A 10,109-nucleotide genomic window follows, 5' to 3' on the forward strand; every position below is an offset into this window, starting at 1 on the left:
AAATTTTGTATACATTACCAATCAATATGCAGATTTTATAGCCATAATTTCACACACAGATAATTTGTTAATTGGGCTGCATGCTAAGCTGAGGAAAGCAACACAGCAAATTGGCTTTTCTTTTTGATAGTTTCTGCCACGTTAAGCTCTCATTCTGTCCTTTTGTAATGAGTGTACCTCTCATGGGAGGGAATCTGACGGACAGAAAGAGAGTCACACAGACAAACATACAAAACAATCCACTGTTTAGCATAGAGGGAACTAACAACAATAACAGAAGTTTAATATTTTGCTTTCTTTGTCTGTCACCTAAGGTTGTGAAAGGTATTCTAGTTCATTGAGTTTGTATTCTGCCACTGATCTTTAGCTGAGGGACACAAAGATATATGTGTTATGTGTGTTTGCATATTTATGTGTTTATATATGCATATAGATATAGACATATAAAAACACAAATACACATGTGGGGGTGTATGTATATGTATGTATATACATATATATATATATATATATATATATGACTGAGGTCATATGTGTGTGGGATTCAGTTTGTGTTCTGTTAAACCCAGTCCCCTGTGTGTGTTTACACCTCATCCATAGGAACTTTTTACAGTCCTGGCTATTGAACTGTTGTTGTTCAAGCTGTAATTTATTTGGTAATGATATATAATGTTTCACAGTGACAAGGAGTCAATAATGAATATGTTATGCTTTAACATGATAAAGAAATCCTTAAGAAAAAATCCCTATTTTTCTCCAACAGTGATCCATATGGTGTGCTACTAAAAGGAAAAGATCTGAGTGAACAAATGTGAAATAATACAGACATAAGTCTTTATTGCTCTTTTCTTATCAAGATAGTCTTGTTATCTGACCTATGAAAAGAGTATGCAAGACTACTCACTCATACAGCATTGTTTTATTGTTCACTTTTATTTTCTCTAAAGCAGACCTGTTTTTTTTTTCCTTTGCATATGTCTTAAGAAGTTGACCTTTAGCTTTATTAATGCAATTAATAGTTTTTGCTTCCTATCTCCTATAAACTATGTTGGTGAAATAGGTCACCTGATTTCATGTTCTAGTAGGTACAGTCAGCAAAAATTCTGGATATGTAAATTATCATATTTAATTAGCATTATTTCTATCATCTTCATTACACATTTTGCAATACTGTTGATTGTTGGACCTAGAGTATCTTTTGTCCTCAAGCCACACACCTGGAAATCACCTAAATCTTCATTTTTTCTGAAGATAATTCAGCTTGAAATATTTTTTTTTAAAATCTAGATTAGGAGAGAATAATTTAAATGGAAGTTTTGACAGGACCACACTTATAAGGTTTTGAAGTATTACAAGACTACTAAAAATTGCTACTGTCATCTGACTTTTTAGTCTTATCTAAGACATAAGCCACATTTGATGTTTTGTTCGATTTTCTGTCATAAAAGGAGTAGGTGCCTTATCAGTAGACTTTGTTTTATCAATACTGCATTGATTATTCCCCACATGAATCCAATTTTTATTTCTACTGTCTAGAGTGGGAAAATATGAAAAAGAGTTCCCCACATCAAATCCATCTGCATCATCTCAGAGGCTACCTTCAGTAGCTTAAACATGACTAAACCCCTCCCACTGTTACACTGGAAAGAGTCTTGATGACTTAAAACTTTAAAAAAACCTTGTCATTTTCACTCCATTTAAATGTGTCACTTTTAATAGCAAAACAAGTAGAGAAATTCCAGTGTGAACTCATTTTAGAGCAATGACCAAGTATTATGAATATTTGACTGTATTTCATCTTTGAACTCCTTTTCTTATGGCATCCTTACTCCTACTCCTGAAGGGACTTGGATTTAAGTACAGTAGAATTTTCAGTGTTGAGTAAATCTCTGGTTTCATACCTGAAGATCTCCTCAGTTCAAAAATCCACTTTGTAATTAATTTTATTTATGCTGTGCAACTCTGTTTTCCCAGATATTGAAAACCATATTGGCAAAGAATACAACATTAATTTTGAATAAAATGTCAGCAATTAATGCAATAAGATTTTCTGCCTTGAGAGTCATCTGACTTCCCCATTCAGTGACTTTATATTCCTATTCAGGGATTATTATACCTAAGAGATCTAGAGTATAGCCAAGAGAACAGTAATACAGAAGTTCTAACTGTAATGCTGATTTTCTACTGTTTGTTACTATTTCCTCACCCATAAAAGACACTTGTAATTCATTTTCTGTTCCCTAGGACCACTTGTAGGAGTAAACTTCACTATTGGCGATGAGATTTAAACATGAAGAAAAAAGCTGGATAAATATGAAGTTGTTAAACTTGCTGTCACAAGACTGTATTGTTGAAGACTGTTACAGGGATGATGGGAGTCTGGGATAAGCTTAGCTATGAAAACTTTGTTCCATTTCATCAAGTAGGCTTAAAAGAAGACCCAAATTGGGGTTTTTTGGGGTTTTTTTTTGCGTATTTTGGTTTTTTGGGGTTTTTTTTGAAAACTGAATATTTTTGGAAAAAATATGAAGTAGTTATCTCTGACATTTCTATTGACAGTTGCCAAGACATGTTTGGGAAATCATAATGATTCAACATCTCCTTTGAAAGCAGCAGAAACAGAGACAAGCTTTCAGGTATTTTTTTCCAGAGTAATTTTTGGGGCTTTACTAAAAGGTCTCATGAAATTCAGTTACTTAAAGTATACTTACGCATTCTTCACCAAGTTCTGTCTCAAAAGAGAAGACTACTTAATTCAGACTTTGACTGTGTCTGATTGCAATTGATCTGTTCAAAATGTTTTCTGGCTGGTAACAATTTGCAAACTTATAAATATTCGGAAAGCTGGTAGTCAAATGAATTAGTAGTCAAATTACTTAATTTGACAGTGCGATGTGTATAACCCTGGAAGCACGAGTAAGGAATAATTTCCAAAATAATTAAATATTAAATACATATATGGTTGTTTATATACATATAATATGCAGTGATATGAAGCTGTATGTAGCATCATACTTGTATGGTTTTGCACTGTGAAGGTTGTTAATTATGCTTTCTTTAATAGAGATCAGGACCCTTTTCTAGGGGCAATTCCATTGCCATGGAATTCTAACACAATTTTTATTTCTGCTTATATGTATTCTATACACCATGTTTTGACCTTTGCAGAAGTTTCAAAGCCCTCCATGGACGAAACCTGAAGATGAAAAATCACCTGAAAAAAATGAGAAAAAATATCAAGAATCAGTTAGTACAGCAGAATAAAAACTCTAAATGCCACTAATCTACATTGAAAAATGCCAATCACTTCCATTTTCATGTTCTGCTAGCACAAAGGCATGAAATGTCCCAGGTTTCTAAAGCATGCATTTTTCACTATTTTCTGAATGTCTGTAAATTAGTCTCGAACAGACCATTTAGTACCTTACAGCAATAATAAAAAATTGATGTTTGAAGAAGTGCTTTGTAATGCAGTCCAGGTTTTGAACTCTTGTTCTACCTTATCAGTAATTGTATACTATAAATTACCTTTTTTGTAAACAACAGTCATTCTCAAGTATATTTCTCACTGTTTTATTTCATGTAATTTTGTGGCAGATTAGGTTCTAATATTAAGAGGCAGTCAACATGGAGGGGGGGAAGATATCTGTGTAACCATATTTGAAGTACAATCCTTAAGTGCAACTGAAAAAAGAGAACTCTGTCGGGGGGGTCCATGTGTACTTACCTTTAAGTAATTCCATCTCAAATCTACTTACACAATAAAATATGTTTATTTTGTTCTTTTTTTCCTCAGTGCTATCTTAACTAGTTCATTTTTGAACACTGAAAAGCTGACAGAATTGGATTTTAAGGGATGCAGATGGAGAGAATCATTACTTTAAGGATTCAAGAAAAAAAATTTGCAGGTGGTACTGAGTTACAGTTTCATAGCTTGGATGGCAGCCGTGGGACATCAGTTTCATCCCTTGTGTTTGTGCTGATCTCAACAGGATGAAATATACTTCAGAGGGTAAAGCCCTATTTTGTCCACTACAGTTGGCCTTTGATCACTCCATCAGGGAGGATTGATTGGAATCAGCTCTGTCACTCGTGGATTCTTTCAGTTTCTCCTTAGTCACACTCTATGACAAGAAAGCAGAAAAGAAAGGGAGAAGAGAGAATGTTTTTCTTTTTTGGGTGTGTGTCATTATTGGTCTAATTTAAGAATTCATATGCCATATCTTTTTGAGATGCAAATCTTTCAAGAATGGTTGGAATAGCAAACTGCCTGATGCAATGCTATCTATCCCTAGCAAGAAGTGTCTTAAGCATTTGTAACTTGTAAACTTCCACCTTTGTCTTAATGCACACCTCAGCAGATTTTTTACTAGATTTGAAGTAGTTTTAATAATGTACTTCATCTTGCTTTGTATCAGTTTAAAAGCAAATAGACAAATCTTTTATTTGACTTAGTGATGCTCTGTCTTCAGTTTTAGCATTTAAGATTTTACCTCTCCTTCAACAGTCTCCTTCAATACCTGCCTTGTCCTTGCTGATATGAGTAATCTTTCACCCTGACATTTTGTATGTGCTCCTCTACTCAAAGATAGATAGTTGCAGTTTCTCTGCCTTGAGAAAATACAATTTTAAAAAGAAAAAAAAAAACATGAGCTGGCCAAATGATGACAAAGTACGGCTTGACTATCCATGTTAAGAGTCAAAAGACATGAAATAGTGGCTACAAAATTAATCAGGTAAGAGATGCGGCTCTTTGCATTTGATCCTAAATGTTGCTGAAGACAGCTTTCTTTCAAAATTTTCAGTGGGCAAGAGACTTGTGATCTTGTCATATCTACAGCTGGCATTAATTTCTTGTGATGCCAGAAGCAACATTTCTTTGCATGTGACAGACCTTAACTGAGAAGGTCACTGGAACTGTTTCGGTCACCTGTCAAGAAAGGATCTGCACTGCACAGTGGTTGAAGCTCTCCAGCAGGACAAAAGCCTAGGAGCACAATGCTTCCTGTAGCTTTAGAAAGAAGCCTTTGTCAGCAGGATCCCCTTTTTCAGGCAGCCTGTAGTAGATACTATCCACAGGGCTCCTTGGCTGCCTTGGTCACCGATTCTTACCTACAGGCTTTTGACTTGCTCGTGGCTGTTCTGCAAACACAGCTCCTCACGTGGAATCCACTTCTTGATGTAGAGGGCAATCCCTCCATCTCTCCTTCCTCCCCTGTATCTTCTGACCAGGCTGTAGCTCTCAGTAGTGACACTCCAGTCATGGGATTCATCCCACCAAATTCCAGAAATGCAAAAGGCCGTAACTTTCCTGAAGCACAGTAGCTTCTGATTTATTAAAAAAATATGGAGATTGATCTAGTACCTATATCCAACTGTGATGGACAAAAACTCTCTAAGAGTTTAAAGTTAGAAAGTGTGTGTTTATTGTGTGCGGGATCACTCCCAAATACACACTGCAGCTTCCAGGTGATTACAGAGTCTTTTTATCCATACAAGTATTGAATACCCAAAATACAAATACATAGTGTGGTAAGGTTCAAAATCACCACAAGGAAGATCTGAAAAATGCCTTTCCATTTCCTTTCCTCCTCCCCCAAGGTACATCAGTCAGGCAGAAGGTGTTAGTACTACTTCCAGAGAAGTTTGCCTCATTTGAACTGCTGGCCTGCAACAGCTACAACAAAATACGCTTTGCTTGAAGTATTTCAGCACTTACTGAGCAATTCTTTGTTTTGGCCCTTCTGAGCCAGGGCCTGCAGGTCCTCCTGCAGCTGCAGCTCTTTGCTGACAAGGCTCCACTTCTGCAGCAGCAGCAGCTCCCTGCTGGAGAGGACGCTGTCATCGACTGTGAAATGCCTCATCTCCCCAAAAGCCTCCACAACAACAGCATGGTATTGCAGCACAGAGCTGAGGGTGCTGAACAACTCACTCAGCTTGGCCAGATCTACATTAGTCCTGGCAAAGGAAAACATGAGTGCTATGAGTACAAATCCACCACTACAGCTCTTAATCCCTACTGTCAGAATGGCCAGGAATTAGGGACCAAGGACTTGACAGCAACTGGGCATCACATTTTACTTGATTGCCCATGTATTCAAACACCTAAATCCTCCCATCAAAGAAATCCCATCCAAATTCACTACTCAACACACAAACTGAAGGTGAAAAAAGCCATCCATCTACCAGAGATAAAGAAAGCCTCCTGGCCTTAATAAAGTGCAAACTGGATAGAGCATGAAATGCAAACCAACTAAAACAAAAAACAAAACAAAGGACTTACCGAATATGTTTGATTAACGTGACCAAAACAGAACTTCAATAGGAAGAAGTTTCCTATTCTCCTGGGATTGATTCTTGTTTTCTCTCTCGTCTCCTATGAAAAGTGCATATTTTATGATTGGCTTTTCCCAAATGTTACAATGAATATTATATGTGTAATGTTAGAAAGTTATGCTGTATTAATTCTCTTTAAGTAGTGTGTTAAATACAGTTTTAGGTTACAAGATAACATTAAAATAGAAACTCTGTGATACAGGATTTGTTACAAGCTCAAGCAGGAAGATGAGATAATCAAGAAACTCTTCACACAGAGATGTCAGCAAAGGGGGCCCATAAAAAGTTACAGCCTCCTTATCAGGAAAGACAAACATTCTTCCACCTTCTCTCTGTCTTTTTGGAACCACCAAGATTAAGGAGAAGAAGTTGACAAAACCCAGAAAAGTTCTTAATTTGCAAGGAATTTATGCATCATATATGAGATATATGAATATGCAACAGGCTGTTGCTTTTAAGGTTATTCTTTGTTCACAAGGGATGCTTTTCATGACCTAGTGTCCAAGAGCATCCGGACATCCGTAATTCTTTGCTTTTTATTGTCTTGTAATTGTCCTAACTCTAAATTATATTACTCTAATTGTATTACTATTTTTATAACTATTTTATTGTTATCAAACTTTTCAAATTTTAAAAACCAAATGATTGGCATTTTTCACATCTCCTAAATTTATTAACCATAGAGCATCAAGTAAGGAAATAATTTTATCACCTGGTTCTCCAGAAACCTGAAAAACAAAACAAAACAAACCAATCAAACAAACACAGACCAAAAAAAAAAAAAAAAAAAAACCAAACCTAAAAAAAGAGGAAAAAAAAAAGAGAAAAAGAAAACCACATTTGAAAGGCAGAGCCTCATCAGCAGCTGGTCCATCTCCTACAGGGGACCATATTCTAGAGCACTTTTGGTGCCCTTGCCTGAACTTGTCAGGGCACTTGATGTTAGCAGAAGAGATTTTTTGTGAGGGAGAGGCAAGGGGAGGAGAAATAATGTTCTAGACAGCTCAAATCCATCACTGTGCCACCTCCTGTGCAGGAGGTCCTGCAACAGGATGGGAACTGAGGGGGATTGACATTTAAAAAATAAAGACACCAGCACAAGGTGTCATTTTACTTTTTCAAGGAGTGATTTCCAAATCACAAAGCACCTCCACCATCACCCCTCCTACCACAGCCTGAAAGCATCTTGATTCTGTTTTCAAAAAGGGACACCTCAGAGTTGAGCCAGTTCTGCCAGGGCAGCCCTTGGTGCCCCTGTCTCCATGTCTGTCACCCTTGCTTTCATCCACAGCCACAGAATTCTTCTGCTGTGGACAGGAAAATTGTTCCCATTTCTCCTGTACTTCTCTGGTTACCTTTTCTCCAAGCTGGGCGGGACCCACAAGAAGAGGCTGTGATCCTCTCTCAGCTCATAGGCAGTTCTGGTGGCACGGGCAGCACTTTGTAATATCTCCAGAACATGGCTCTGAAACAGAAAATGCAACTTGTCCTTTTGTTAGCATTCAGGAGCCCACATAATCACAGGATGTGATTATATGCAGGTACTTTTATTAAGAGCTCTGGGAATCAGGGGTCCAGACCCAAATCTGACTCCGACGTGGCTTTCGAGCTGAACGTATTTTATATTCTATCGTTATATAACTTACACATTAATCATCTGTTGTATACATTGACATGAGTTTCTCGTGATGTTTCTTAGGCCCCTGACCACAGTTTCTCATGATTATTCTTACGATTAAATATTAATTATATTTAATTACTAAACAATCATCACATCTAACAATTATATCATTTATCATGTACTAGCTACACAGGCGCAGTTCTAGCAAGGTACGGGGCCTTCATGTACCTAGGGTATTTATTTTTCTTTTCAGGGCCTACTAAGCTTAATTTTCCTTTTAACCCTAAATCCCCATGACTTTAGCCGAGATTTTCGCGTCTTTTTTGCCGCTCGGGCGAGTCCGCGACAGCCGCGGCTGCAGTGCCGCTCGCTGCCCACGAGGCGGCAGCACCGCCGCAGCCGCGGGCAGGGCAGGGGCAGGAAAGAACGGGATCCCCCCCCCCCGAGGGTAGCAAGGAAAAATGATTTTTTAAAATTTTAATAGGATATTAAAGTGATAAAATGAAATTTAAGAATATTTAGACTTAAATGTAGTGAAATTTAAATTTGTTTGATTTTATTAATACTTGTTGCAGGTTATTATTTAAAAATACTGCCTTTTTACAGTATTTTGGTTTTGCAGAAATGTTAGACTGTTGAGTTATGATTATTACTTATATCTTTTATTTATTGGGAGATATGTTTCTTAGTCAAATATTTTTATTTATGTTACATTTCAAATGGTACTAATTTGTATAGCGTGTTTTTTAAATGTAGGATATTGATTAGATTTTTTTATATCTTTTGTGGGCTTTGACAAATATTTATTTATATGTCTAGGCTTTCCTATATTTCAAGTATGTTTTGATCGTTTTTCTTATTTCTTTAGGAGTTTTTGATTTAGAATTTGAAGATTAGTTGGTGTTTGGAGGAAATAAAGTTGGGGGTTTTTTGGATACGGCTGAGTTGTATTTTCAACGTTAGTAAGGACTACTTTCGGCATGTAATTTTGATTTTTTTGTTTGGTTGTGGGGAGGGTCTCCTGTTAGATGTGGAAGCGTGAGACTGGCATTAGGACTTTTTGTCTAATGGTTTATGAGTCTGCTATTTTAAGCTTTATAAAATAGAGGTGGTGATAGAAGAGGTTATTTTGAGTTTTATAAAATACACTGAGAATTAGTTAAAATCATGGAAGAAACACTATGGTAATTAAAGGGTGCTATGTTTAAAGAGCTATAAACCTTTTTTAATAACTGCTTGACTTAAGGGGAGCTTAATCTACTTTTTCTGCCCCAGAAGGCATCAATGGCAAAGCCTCTGCCCCAATGCTCGTGTTTCACCCGACCAAAATCAAGAGCAAAAGTTGGTTGGGCTTTAAGAACTTAAAATAAATTTGAAGCAAAATAAATCACATTTTTCCCCTGTGCTTTTTCCTTTCAGATGCCGCACTCACCTCTGCGGACACGTGCCGAGCTCTCGCTGCAGGAACCCGTCAGGCCTCGATGGCTGTGAGTTCATGTTCTTCTCCCTGGGGAATTTAAAAAATTGCTGAGGAATTGCAGAAGTGTTTTCTGGAGCCTTTCCCCTTTTGTGCCCCTGTGCTGTGTGGGACGAGGGCAGAGGAGCGGCTGCTCCCGGCCGCGGCGCCGCAGCCCCGCTCGTCCGGCGGGGCTCCCCCGGGGATGCGGACACGGGTCGGGGGAGGCGGGCGCTGCTGCTCGCAGGGGAGCGCGGTGGCCACGGGGCTACCGGGGCGGGGGGGCTCGGCATCCCGCGGGGGCTGCGGGGCGGCTCCGTGTCCGCCCGCGGGGCCGGAGGCGGCGCTGCGGGAGCGGCGGTGCCGATGGGGTCCCGGCCCCGACGCAGCCCCGGCTCCCCGCGGCCACAGCGAGAACGGGACCCGAGCCCCGGCGGGACCCGAGCCCCGGGCCGGCCGCAGCTGGAGCGGCGGCGCCCGTCCCGGAGCGGCTCCTCCCGGCCGCGGCGCTGCCGGTCCGGATCCCAGCCCCGATCCCGCCTCGATCCGCCGGCCCCGGCACCCCTTCCCTGCCCGCCGAGGAAGGAGCGGCTCTGCCCGGCTCCCCCAGCAGACACCGGCGGGCCCAGGACCCAAATCCCGATCCCGATCTCAGCTGAGCGCCTCGGACGCCGCGCAGGCCGGGAGCTGCCCCGA

The 10,109-nt window shown here is 39.5% G+C and overlaps 1 long non-coding RNA gene across 2 annotated transcripts; it reads right to left on the reverse strand.

Moving 5' to 3' along the window:
- Positions 1-812: 812 nt before the first annotated feature.
- LOC110478302 (uncharacterized) lies at positions 813-9,681 on the reverse strand. 2 transcript variants are annotated; one of them, XR_013340207.1, is made up of 5 exons: positions 9,390-9,681; positions 7,692-7,801; positions 7,049-7,064; positions 6,284-6,376; positions 813-5,328 (listed from the first exon to the last, which is right to left on the reverse strand). It is a non-coding gene; the product is annotated as an uncharacterized LOC110478302 (long non-coding RNA). The 2 variants fall into 2 exon arrangements; XR_013340208.1 differs by lacking the exon at positions 813-5,328 and adding an exon at positions 5,858-5,958.
- Positions 9,682-10,109: the final 428 nt, after the last annotated feature.

Source organism: Lonchura striata, chromosome 6 (assembly GCF_046129695.1).
Source record: "Lonchura striata isolate bLonStr1 chromosome 6, bLonStr1.mat, whole genome shotgun sequence".
NCBI classification, from domain to species: Eukaryota; Metazoa; Chordata; class Aves; order Passeriformes; family Estrildidae; genus Lonchura; species Lonchura striata.